Source organism: Zalophus californianus, chromosome 7, assembly GCF_009762305.2.
Source record: "Zalophus californianus isolate mZalCal1 chromosome 7, mZalCal1.pri.v2, whole genome shotgun sequence".
Lineage (NCBI taxonomy): Eukaryota > Metazoa > Chordata > Mammalia > Carnivora > Otariidae > Zalophus > Zalophus californianus.
In genome coordinates this window covers 104,219,131-104,232,424 of record NC_045601.1, presented here as the reverse complement: position 1 = coordinate 104,232,424, position 13,294 = coordinate 104,219,131, and positions in this window count along the sequence as shown.

Genomic DNA, 13,294 nt, shown 5'->3' with positions numbered 1-13,294 from the left:
CTTGCCATGCTCCTCATGGTCTTCTACTGGCATACGAAATTTGGAAGACACCTGACTCAAGCTGGACCAGTCGGATTCTTTTCCTGGGAGCCAGCTGGTTCTGGCATCTGAGACTAAGCTCCGGGTACAGGGGGATCTCCAACTCTGTCCTGACCTGCCCCACGGTGCCCTTGACATCTGCAGGGTCCATCCTCTCTCAGAGTTCACACTTCCCCGTACTGCTAGCCACAGCCCATGCAGAGGATTGCAGTGGAGACGGGGTGAGGGTGGAGCGGGAAAAGGCCCAGGCAGCAACACTGAGCACCCCCAAGTTGGGAAAGAGAAAGGCCTGTAGTTTCCCCCCTCATCCTGAGACACAGTCTTCTCAGGGGTCCCCCTCACCCCCCACTGATGAGCCCCTCCCTCCCTGGGCCCTCATTCTCCTCAGCCACGTCAAAAAGTCCCCTCTCCACAATTTGCTCTCCTCCCTCGGCACTGGCCACATCCTCAGAAAGGCGTAGACAGGGCCTGTGACTGAGCTGGGCTGGGGGTAGGGAGGTGGGGGTGGGACTGGGTTCTGCACTTCCCCTCTCGGCTGGGCCCTCCTGTGGGTCGCTACCTCCCTGTGCATCCTCAAGAGCAGAGGGATCTCCACGCCCACTTCTGTCCTCATCATTGCCTCTGGCCCCTGAGCTACCCACAGCAGGTCTTCCTCTGGAATAATATGTCCCCTTGACCACCAGCTGCCATGTGCTGGGCTGAAAAAAACAGCAGGGAAATCTTGCCGAGAGATTGGACATGGAGGGTGGCAGTCTCTCCTGGTGTGGTTAGGCACCCATTTCAGAGGAACATTGATGACCAGAGCTCATCGGCCAGGGCCTGGGGCAGGTGGAGGAACTGGGAAACCTTGGGGCTGAGCCTGCCTCCCAGGCCTGCCCCCTCAGCCTTGGTAGGCTCCTTGGAGGAGAATTAATAGAGGCAGGAGCAGTATACACAGGTGGGTACTTTAACAGCCAGGTCTCCCACAATGAAGCCGGCCGCTCTGGAGGTGTCCAAATGGAGATGGGCGAGCACATTTTGAGGATACATAAGACTTACCCGTAGGAGTAGGCTGGACTCAGGAATTTCTGTGGCCTCCCTCAGATTTCACATCCCCACCTGGATAAAAAAAAAAAAAAAAAAAGGTGGGGGGAAATTAAAAGATTCTTCTCCTGGTAAGTTGAAAAGGAATCATGAGAAGATAGACCAGTAGCATATAACCTTAGAAGTATGGAGTGGCTCATTCTACACAGGGCTGAGGAAGCGTCAGAAGGTGCTCCACAGAGACAGAGAGAAGACTGAGGTAAAAGATGGAGGGTGCGGTGGAGTGGGAGGTGGGGACATGCACACACATGCACAGCTTTCTAGTTTCCAGTTCTGGTTCTGTACTCAGGAAATCTGTGAAACACTGCTTTCATAATAATATTTCCTCTTTTGCTTACAGCCTATTGAATTGATTTCTCCCCCTTTTCTCCCCAGCAGTCTTATGAGTGGGCTTATGAGTCAGGTGGGCTTAGGTTTATAGCCTCCTCTATGAAATAGGCAAAATAATCCTTCCTTCCTGGGGTTGCAGTGGGAACGAGATGAGATGTGTGGACTAATGCTGCCATTGGCACTCTGTAGCAGGTCCTTGTGATGGGTATGATGTTACTGTAGGAGTAGGCTCAGTTTTCTCCTAAGAATCCTGAAGGGGGCCAGGAATAATGCCCTGTATGGGTCAAATGAGGCTGTCCATTGTCCAGTCCATAAATGCGCCCTGTCTAGTTTCATGGCATGGCTCGTAGTCTTTCTTCCATTGGCCAGACACACCTGGACCAAACTGATAAGTGTTCTCAAGGTCCTTTACTGGGGCCATACCCCCACGGCCTCCTGCTGTCCTTGCTGAGTCCTCCTTTTCATTGTTCATCTCATCGAGGCATTGGGAAGAGAAAGAGATTGTGCATAGTAAATGGGAACAACAGGAAGCAGACACTATGAAAAAATTGCTGCAATGTGGATTCTGTACTAAGCATGTTTTATATCTAATCTTCATGACTCCCCTGCGAGGCAGGTCTTACTATCACCCAGTGACATCACAAATTGCAATTCTGAGAGGTTGCGTGACTTGCACTAGGCCACCAGGCCAACGCTCCTATAGTCCTGAAAGCCTGCCTAGGTTAGAAGGAGTCCTAAACTTCAGACGGCGGAATCACGGTCAGGTTGCTCAGCTTTTCTAGATTCCTCACCTGTAAGCTGATTTTTTTTTTTTAAGATGTTATTTATTTATTTACTTACTTATTTGACAGAGAGAGAACGAGAGTGAGCATCTAAGTAAGAGGGAGCAGCAGAGGGGGAGAGAGACAAACAGGCTTTCCGCTGAGCCCCAATGCGGGGCTCGATCCCAGGACCCTGGGATCATGACCTGAGCCAAAGGCAGACGCTTAACCAGCTGAGCCACCCAGGCGCCCCTGTAAACTGAATTTTAGCTGAGTTCTCAACAATTCTGAGAATTTGAAACAGAAGACATACATCCTCCGTTTTATTTTTTTTTTAAGATTTATTTATTTATTTTGGGGGGAGGGGCAGAGGGAGAGAGAGAACCCCAAGCAGACTCCCCGCCAAGCGCAGAGACCCATGTGGGGCTTGATTCCACCACCCTGAGATCATGACCTGAGCTGAAACCAAGAGATCGACACTCAACTGATTGAGCCACCCAGGCGCCCCTCAACATCCTCCATTTTAAATATCCCTCTTAACAATGCTTACTCTCTTTTATTCTCTGTGTTATCAGAACCACGACCAGCTGAGGCGCTTGCTGAAGGCAAAGGAAATCCAGAATTGGTAGCGTAAGTAGGTAGTAACAAATACCAACTATGAGCATGTGATCAGTTACTCTCATGAGTATTCCTCCTTATTTTGTTATGAATATGTTTGTCGTGTGTGTGTGTGTGTGTATGCAAAATGGTACAGCCACTTGGGAAAATATTTTGGCAGTTTCTTGTGTACTTAAATATATACTTAGCATACGACTCAGCAACTCCACTCCTAGATATGTACCCAAGTGGAATGAAACTTACATTCATATAAAATCTGTATATAAGTATTCATAGCTGTTTTATTCATAATTGCCAGAAATTATGGGAACAATCTAAATGTCCTTAACGGGTGTGTGGCTAAACAAACTTGGTCCATCAATACCATGAAATAAGTATTACTTAGTAATAAAAGGGGACAGACTGATACACACAACAACATGCGTGAATCCCAAATGCCTTATGCTAAATATAAGAAGACCAGACTCAAAGGCCTGTTTGAATCATTTCTAGGACAATCTGGAAAAGACACAACTAGGAGAGAAAACACCAGTTGTTGCCAGGGGCTGGAGATAGAGGGGAGGGCTATCTCCACAGAGGCACAGGTAAGTGTTTAGGGTGATGTAACTGTTTCATATCTTGATATTGTTGTAGGTGTGTGATTATATGATACACTAAAAAATATGAAAGTTCCTGCATGTAAATTGTACCTTACTTTTTTTTATAGGAGGAAGGAATTAATGTTTAGCTAACTCATACACTGAGATAAAGCCTTTCAAAATACCAGGAGGTCCATAAGAGCTGAGGAGGGGGGAGGAAATATACATGAGAAATTCTTAGAGAAATTCCTTGGGAATATTAAGAGTTCAGTGAATTCCCTAATTGGCTATCCGTCAGAATCACCTTTGGGATTTATAAAAAATACATGGATTTTACTTCAGAGACTCTAACTCAAAAAGTCATGATTAGGTCCCAGGAATTTCTATTTCTTCGGTATTCACTAAATTACTGTGAAGTCCATCTAGGTTTAGAACTCCTGAGACAGAATTGCTGACGTCCTTTCCAAACTAAGCATTCCTGTGACGGCATAGAATTTCAGACATATGTAAACTTCTCTGGGGGAGGAAAAAAACCACCTTTACTTTTACTAATACTGACTGGTATTTAGTATTTCCTTCAACTGTGAGTTTGGGTAACAAAATTCAAATATGAACAATTTCTATGACTTTGCTGCACACAGACATCTCATAAATTTTCAATCAGTATTAACATCATATTATAAATCATGACATTTCAGATTATGAAATATCCCGATGATATTTCAGATAGCTTGAAATAACATTAACACTCGTCATTAGGTTGAAAATTATAGTAACTTTTGGAAGAATCCATTTTGATAACTGCATTTTAATAAAATTAGTTTTCTATACTAGCTTCTGCATTTTGTTTTCTTAATTTAAAAACCCTTTTTCTAGAAGAGGTCCAATGCTTTACCAGATGGCCAAAGGGACTCATGGCACAAAACACTTAAGCATTTCGATGGTAAGATTTGAATTACGATGGTTCCCATAACTGCAGACACACCCATATTTAAATGGAAGCAGAGGGGAAGACTAGGCTAAAATACAAATAGTGATTGGGTCTTGGGTCATCTAAGGTATTTCTGGTGAACAATGCCCTTCTGCTCAGTCAGATTCGCAAGGGAATTTGTTTACTTGTTTGAGCCAAGTTGACAGGTGGAGGGTAATAAGCCTGGGTCTTGAGAGGCACGCTAAGCCATCTGATCACACGAGCGCTGATACTCACACATATGCACCTGATGGAACTTCTTCCCCTACTATTTCAAGAACATAAAAACAAGGAAATAAATAAAACCCAGCCAATGTTGTGAACTGAGTTCAGAGGCACAGATTTGTAAAGTTATGGGATACACACAAATACACACCCCACGTGTAAACACATACTCAAAATCAAACTGTAAATATTAAACTCTATGGAAGAAGGGCCACATAATTTACAGGTTCTCTTTTAAGATACTGTATTTAAAGTTCTGGTCATAGCAGGGGCGCCTGGGTGGCTCTGTCGGTTAAGCATCTGCCTTTGGCTCAGGTCTTGATCCCGGGGTCCTGGGATCTAATCCTGCGTTGGGCTCCCTGCTCAGCAGGGATTCTGCTTCTCCCTCTGCCTCTGCCCCTCCCCCTGCTCATGCACACGCTCTTTCTCTCAATTAAATAAATAAAATCTTAAAAAAAAGTTCTAGTCATAGTAGAGTGAATAAGCCCTGAGGTGTTTTTTGTTGTTGTTGTTTCATTTGGCTATGAAAGATGTTAATTGCCTACAGAAAAACATCCCCAGTGGAAATTAACAAAGATTGGTCAAAGTGAAAGCATAACGCCCATGTTTGGAAAAGTGCCATGCAAGAGGACATGAGAACATAAGGCTTAAAGTCTAAGCTTTAGCCTGAGAGAGATGGACCAGTGCTTCTCAACGAAGCGACTCTGAGCCAGGGGCTTACCTTCGTGAGGCTGATGGTCCATCCGTAGGGCGGGATCCTGCCTGCTGCATTGGCCCTTGTAATGACTGAACGGTGTGTCGCCAGGAGAAAAGATTGAGAAAATTTGATGGGAGAAGACTTTCTCAAAATTAATCAAAGTCAAAGTCTTCCATAAAAAATACGATCGATCCATGGGAAAAGAGAGGGATAGAGGCTAGGTGGCTCGACGTGTGGCAAAGTAAGCAGGGAGAGCCAGCAGAAAACAAGTATAAGGGTGTTATTCCTTATGCTTAAAAGTTTTCTAAATACAATGTTGGGGGGAGGGAATCTGGAGGCTTTTCTATAGCAGTGAGTGGCCTTTGGAAATATCGATGGTGCCCCTGAGCCCAGGAAATAAGGACCAATTGCCTCAACATTCCGCTGTGCAGTTGGGTCTCAGGACCTGGTATAGAGAAGACACATTTGGGCATGGCTAAGTAATTCTGTTTCCGAGCACTTTGAACCTGAGCAATTCGGTTAGCCGGCCTCATCGTCCCTTTCATCATTCGCAAACAGTGAATATTATGCCTGTCTCTTAGGACTGAATGCAAATGTACCTGGCACCTCTGATTAGGGATATGATTAGGAGATAACAATTAATACCATTCTTATTATCAGAGTCAAGAAAACCCCTTAAAATTCATCTAACCCCTCGTTTAACAGATCAACAAGCAGATGCTCAGAGGGGAAACGTGATTTCCCCAAAGTCACAAGCTGATTAGTCATAGAACCAGCTCTTCTGTGTTTCAGTCCAGTAATCTCTCATCATTCTTTCTCCAGAGACTTGTTTCTTCCATCTTATAAAATGACATGAACCAACTCCATGGCAATCAGCTATCCTCAATAATTCCTATGCAATTGAGCAAATGCCCAGTAAGAGACAGCCCGAGGCTGGAATGGTGGAGTGTTCTCCCCTGCTGGCTTTGCTGATCTGCCATCAATCCTCGGGCAGTCCCAGATTCCGCAGGATCAAGAGACCTTGGGGGCAGCCAGCTTTGAGCCGTCCAGGGATCTTGGGCCTGAGAAGCAGCAGGGTTCTTCAGTTTGGGCCCTGCGGCATGGTGTCCTAGTACGTGGCACCTTCACGGGCATAGCAGCAGCCCCCTCAGCAAGTCATTCCTTGTCCCGTCTCATTTGACCAGACCAGGCCAAAGAAGGAGCTCCTCCTGGAATATGACTGGGGTCCTAAGGCCTGCCTGTTCCCACATAGGCTCCCCCATGTTGGGCTTGAAAGCTCCAAATTCTTGCTATATTTGCAGAAGGGAAATCAGAGAACTTCTATCCCCTTGCAATCACATGACTGTTTAGCAACTTTCCACCAAGGGTTCAGAAATTGGAGAAAACAGCTTCTACGGTCTGAGTCATTTTCCCATCTCTGGCCGGGACATTTCTCTGGCCTTGTCTAACACCTGCGCACATCGTGCTAGTCTTTGAGAAAATTCATCTACAAAGATTTATTTTTTAATGTTCAGTACAGGAATGCTCACAGCTACATGATTCTGGGCTTCCTTATCAGTTGCCTTGACACTTGACGAGTGCAGATCCTGAAGAATCTAAAGTAACAAAACAACTTTCCATGGAGAAGGTAGAGTGGTGTAGGAAACCGTGAAATGTCAAGTCTGGTTATTATGGCTTTTACAAAAATGTGAAGCTACATAAGATTTTGGGGTGTCTTTCCTGCCATCAGAAAAATCTCTGGAGCTGGCTGGCGAAGAGCCAACAGACACTGGATGCATTCCTCAAAAACAAAACAAAACAAAATTATTGAGGTATAACTTAACACGCCATGGCTATGGCTCTCATTTCAAGTGTACCATTCAACAATTTTTAGTTAACTTATAGAATTGTGCAACTATTACCCCAATCCAATTTTAAATCATTTTGATCACACCAGAAATTCCTCCTGCCCTTTAGGCAGGCCCTCCCCATTCCCACTCCCAGTCTCTGGCAAACACCAATCTGCTTTCTTTCTCTGTAGATTGCCCTTTTCTAGAAACTGCATACAAATGGGTAGATGGATTCTTAAGGGCAGATAATCATATCTCTATATCTCTATTACTCGTAAATTCAATCAACCACTTAACAATGTGTATTTGCATGCTAGTTGTTTGTCCTAATGCAAGTGAAAGAAACTAGTTCCTGTCTAGCGAGGAAGGCAAGAAGTTAAACAACTAAAACCAAGGAAGGTGATGATCTGTGACAGGGGAGGCCCAGAGCTCTCTGGGAACGCTTATCCAGAGCTCATAAAATAGTCTGGAGAAGTCCAAGGAGGCCTCTTGGAGGAAGCGGCATGTGAATGAAAAACCGAAGGGTAGGCTGGAGGTAAGCAGGAGAGTCGGGCGAGAACTCTGCAGGCCAGCCGTAGAGGATGCGTGTTGAGTCTGAGGGGCCAAAGCAGGTTTGGCAAGGCTGAAATATAATGTGTGTGAAGGAGCAAGGAAGGCCGGGGGACATGGTGACCATGGGGGGTGGCCTTGGTGGGGGCATAAAGCCAGGTCACAATTGGCCATGGTGTGATGCTTGGATGGTGTTCTGAAGGCAGTGAGAAGCCTCTGAGGAGCTTTAGGTAGGGTTGAGTGAGACATGGCAAATGAACAGGAGCAGGGCAAGAATTCAGACAGGAAGACCAGCTAGGAAAGTGCTGAAATAACCCAAGCAAGAGACGCCACTGGAAGGCAGCATAGCCATGTGGTTAAGAGCTCTGGATTCTTCCGAAGAAGACATACAGATGGGCAATAGTTATTGGGGGGTGCAGGGAGAGAAGTAATAAGGAATTGGTTTACACAACTACGAAAGCTGGCAAATGCAAAATCTACAGAGCCAATGTTCCAGTTCAAGTCCAAACGATGGCAGGCTATTGTAGTAGCAGGAAGAGTGGATGTCTCAGTTAAAAGGCCACCATGCAGGAGAATTCTCTCTTACTTTGGGGAGAGTCAGCCTTTTCTTCTATTCAGACCTTCAACTGATTGGATGAGACCCACCCACAGTATAGAAGGCAATCTGCTTACTTACTCTATCAATTTAAATGTTAATCTCATTCAAAAATACCCTCACAGAAAGACCCAGGATAATGTTTTACCAAATACCTGGGCACGTCATGGCCCAGTCAAATTGACACATAAAATTAACCATCATCTGGGTTCATAAGAAAAGTGGTAAGTAGGGGTGCCATTTTATAAAGGGGAGTCAGGGAAGGTATCTCCAAGGAGAGGCCATCTGAATAGTGACCTAAATGAAGTAAAAGCAAGAAGCTGTGATGGCGGGCCCTTCCAGGTGGAGAGAATAATAAGTATCTAGGGCCAGTCCAGAACATCTGAGCTAGGGTAAGAAGCCTCTATGGCCAGAGCAAGAAGCCAGTGGGGGGTGCCTCAGGGGAGGTGCTGAGGTTGGAGAGGTGGACAGCAGCAGGTTCATGCGAACCTTGGGGACCACGGTGAAAATTGGGCATTTCATTTTAAGGGTCACAGAAAACTATTGCGGAGTTTTGAGTACATCTCTCTGGCTACTGTGCTGAGGATAGGTTGTAGAGGTCAAGGGTGGAAGCAAGGACACCAGTCACTTGAGCTTATTGCCATAATCAGGCTAGAGATGACGGTGGCTCGGGCTGTAGCAAAGTCCATGAGAAACAGCTGGATTATGGATGTACTTTGGAGGGAGAGCAGAGGACCTGGTGGGAAAGTGATAGACACATTAATAGACACATTAATAGAAAATAGGCAAATGCTCAGGATGTGCCCCATCAACCCTTTTCACGGACCTTGATTATGCTTGATGACAATTCAGCTTTCACAGAGGATATCCTTTTGCTGGGGTGGCCTCTGTCAGCTGATTATTTTTCTGAATGGCTGTGGATGTGCTTACTCTTCTGGAAAGTTGCTCTTGCTTTATTCATCACTATATGCTTCTGTCTGTTTGCCAGGAAAGCTAGCTCTGCACGTGCTGCCTTCACTATATCTTGGTCGCTCAGCTTTGCTGTGCAAGAGCTTCTTGGCTAAATATCATGGACTTGTTTGTCTGGTTTTCTTATTTTTCCGGAGCACTACAAGGTTATTGAGGTATAATTTACATAAGTCCAATGCACAAAGCTTAAGTGAACAGTGTAATGTGTGTGCCTGTGAAAGCTACACCATAAACAGGATTAGAACATTCCCACTGCCCAAGACAGTTTCCCCATGCCCACTCCCGGTCTGTCTGTACCACCCTGGTCCCTGTCTCCGCCAACCTCTGCTTGATATCTGTCACCATAAAGTAGTTTGGCGTATTCAACTTCATATAGTAAAATCATTAGAATGCCTTATTTTGTGTCTGGCTTCTTTCATTCAGCATGATGTATTTGAGATTCATCTATGTTACTGATTGTGTCGGTAGTTTGTTCCCTGGATAAATATAAAGTAATTTATTTATTAATTCACCAGTTGGTGGCCATTTGAGTGGCTTAAAGTTTGAGGTCATTATAATTAAACTGCAGTAAAACATTATTCACAACAGGCAAAATATCAAAATAACCTGCATGTCCATTGACAGACGAGTGGATAAAGAAGATGTGGTGTATACACACGAGGGAATATTATTAAGCCTTACAAAGGAAGGAGATCCTGCAATATGGGACAACATGGCTGAATCTGGAGGACACTATGCTAAATAAAATAAACCATCACAAAAGGACAAATACTGCATGATTCCACTTATATGAGCTATCTAAACTAGCCAAACTCATAGAAGCAGAGCATAGAATGGTGGTTGCCAGGGTCTGGAGAGAGGGGGAAATTGGCAGCTGTTATTTAATGGGAAAAGAGTTGCAGTTATGCATGACGAATAAGTTCTAGAGATCTTCCGTATGACATTGTGCCTGTGGTTACCGATACTTATTTTTTACGCTTAAAATTTTGCTAAAAGCATAGCTCTGATGTCAAATGTTTTTACTACAATAAAAAATTGCAGTGAACATTGGGTACACGACTTTTTATTTACACACATTTTCGTTTCTCTTTGGTAAATACTCAGGAAGGGAATTGCTTGGTCACAGGGAAGGTATATGTTAAACTTCATTAGAGTTTTGTTCAATTTGGCTTTCATGTGTGGGAAAGCCCATAGGACATCCACTTAAGAACTTTTCTCATCAAACCTTAGAGGGGAAACGATCCATGGGGATAATGATAAAGATGCAAATGCTGATGAAGAGAAAGAGAGGAGAGCCAGGATAATGGCGATGTCTTTGTAGTACTTACCATGGGTGGCTTTCTGTGTATTAATTTATGAAATCCTTACAACACTGAGAGGTAGGTATTATTTATCCTCATCTTACAGTTGAAGAAACTGAGGCTGGGAGATGTTAATCCTTGTTCTCAAGGTCACTCAAACCCAAATGGAAAAAGCCCATGTTTTTCAACTAATTGTACCACCTCCTAAAGGAGTCGGGTGGACATCATCTCTCACATCTTCTCCCAATGCCTTGACCATCCTTCTGGGTGACTGCTGTGTCTTTGATGGGACTTTCTGAGTCTTCCTTGAGTCCACTTGGCTTGGCAGCTGCCCTCTGGTGTGGGAAGTGCTGACCTCATGTCTGCCGGCCTGACAATGTCCCTTTGACTCGTTTGTTTGCCCTGTTCAGACGCCTTCCAGTTGGTCTCCCTGCCCCCCTTCCCCTCCCTTATCCCTACCCACTGCACCCTACCCCTTCATCATCCCCACACCTCCACCACCAAACCACCCTATAATTTACCTGGGGCCCATAAACGTGCACTTTTGAATCAACTTCACTCAATGGTTAGAAGAATCTTCCCCCAAAACTGCTTATTTGCTCTCCAAAATATTTTGTTGTTTTTGTGAAGAATTGTGCCCAGAATCATTTTTATAAGAAAGTGTTTGACTCAGTGTCCTTATTTTGGTAAGGCCACCATGTAACATAAAAAATATGATGTTGCTAAGTACAGACATGCTATTTATGTGGGTACCTTTCTTCAATTTGATGGGGATTTCAAATAAATACATTTCAGAAAAATTGGATTTGTTATGATTTCATTTTACCTTTTTCTTCTAGAAATATCTAATTATAGTTAAGATAATTAACACACATCCTGAGTCCTGATTTTTCAGCAATAAACTCCTGCCTTTAACAATACATTCAGGTAGTCATTTTCATATATGCTAAATTAATCTCCAGAAAACCCTCTGAGGCAGATTAAGCAGAATTAAGTGGGAAACACAGCCATTAAATAGGAACATGGTTAAGAAATGGGGGATTCTCTATAGTTTTGAATAGAACTTCAAGTCCAACTTCATACAAATTTCCTATATTCCAGAACTCCAATATCATGGGTAAAATCCCATATTCAGTCTATTTGTGGAGATACTTTTTCTTAAAATTGAAATCAATTTGTACTAACAGTTATTTTTTGAAATATCTCAATAGGTTACAGGCGCAGTTTAAATTATAATTCTGTGCTAACTGCAATTTCCCCGAAATTTAAGAGATGATTTCTGTGAAGCCAAGGCTCGGATGTTCAACTTGCTAGAAAGTAGGTGCCCCCTTGTGGACTATAGAACACCAAAGAAAGATTTCAGTCATGAAGTTCTAAAAGTCTTAAACACGATGCACGTCCCTTGCCGAAGCACACGCTGAATCCCTAGCACTGAATTACGAAAGTAAATAAAACCTTGAAAGTGGGTGGTTAAGCCTATTTAAGACGTCAAAGAACCTTAGAATGTTGGTATAACCTTAGATGTTAAGGTATAACATCATTTTACAGATAGGGAAACCAAAGCTCAAAGAATTGAAGTGACTTGTCCTCAAACCATAACACATCACACCCTGAGGTACTGACAAGAATTGAAGACCTTTCATGAAAGTAGTATTCACATGCTGAACAACCACATAGATATGTGTCAAGAGAAACACATATAGAGAGTATGGTAAATATAAAAACATTTATTAATACCCTACTGTTCTGCATTCCTTAAACATGCTTGAGGTTTCCCACCCCACGTAGAGTGAATTGGCGGGGAGGCAGGTTAGGAGGGTGATGCAGTCGTGGAAGGGAGTGATGATACTCACCTGAGGTGGGATGGGGGGATCTTGGGATGGGTGTGAAGCTGATAGTTTTGAGAGCTGGTTATGAGGGTGAATCCACAGATTTACTGAGATTAATTGCTGGGAGAGGGAAAAGGCAGGAATGGTGCCTATGTTTCTGGTTTGGGGCCATTGGGTGGATGGTAACCAAGGTAGGGAATAGGAGAACAAGAGCAGGCTTAAATGAATGGTGGTTTGAAATGATAACCAAAAAAGTTAACATCTGGGTTTTCTACATGTTTTTGTAGGATTAAGCCACACAGTCTGAAATGTTTTGTGAGAGTGTGTGTCCACATGGATATTTAATTGATAACAAGGGGATTAGAGAAGTCCTGTGTCTGGCTTGCAAGTGTTGATGAGACTTAAAAAAAAATGTCAAGGGTATAACGGAAGGCTTGTTCTCTCCTATTTTTCTCGATAAACTTTCATTATATCCCAGTTTCAAGATGAAATTATAATAGAATTTAGTAGCTCTAGATCACGTAATAATTATGTTTAGTTTTAATTATGATCACTTACTGATTCAAGTCTCCTTGTTTGATGTTTGCAACATCATGGCATTGGGGAGCAACTGGTTAGGCCCATCGTCTTGGTACTTAGAAAAAGGCAATGTTCTGAACATTTCAAGTGGGCTATACCTTTGGGAAAGGGCTACATGTCAGATTCCTTGCTTAAAATATTATGCATTCTAGGGGTTTCAGAATTTAAAGGAGGTTCCAAAAAGCAGGAGAAGACTTTGGAACATTGGACAAAGATTGTTTAATGGTGGATTTTCAGGAACTGAGACACCTGATAAAGGACATGTCTTGGGGCCTAGAAGGGCTGAATTCAGTGTCTCAAATCACACTAGAAATCGTCACCATTTTCCCCTCCTAGAGAGAA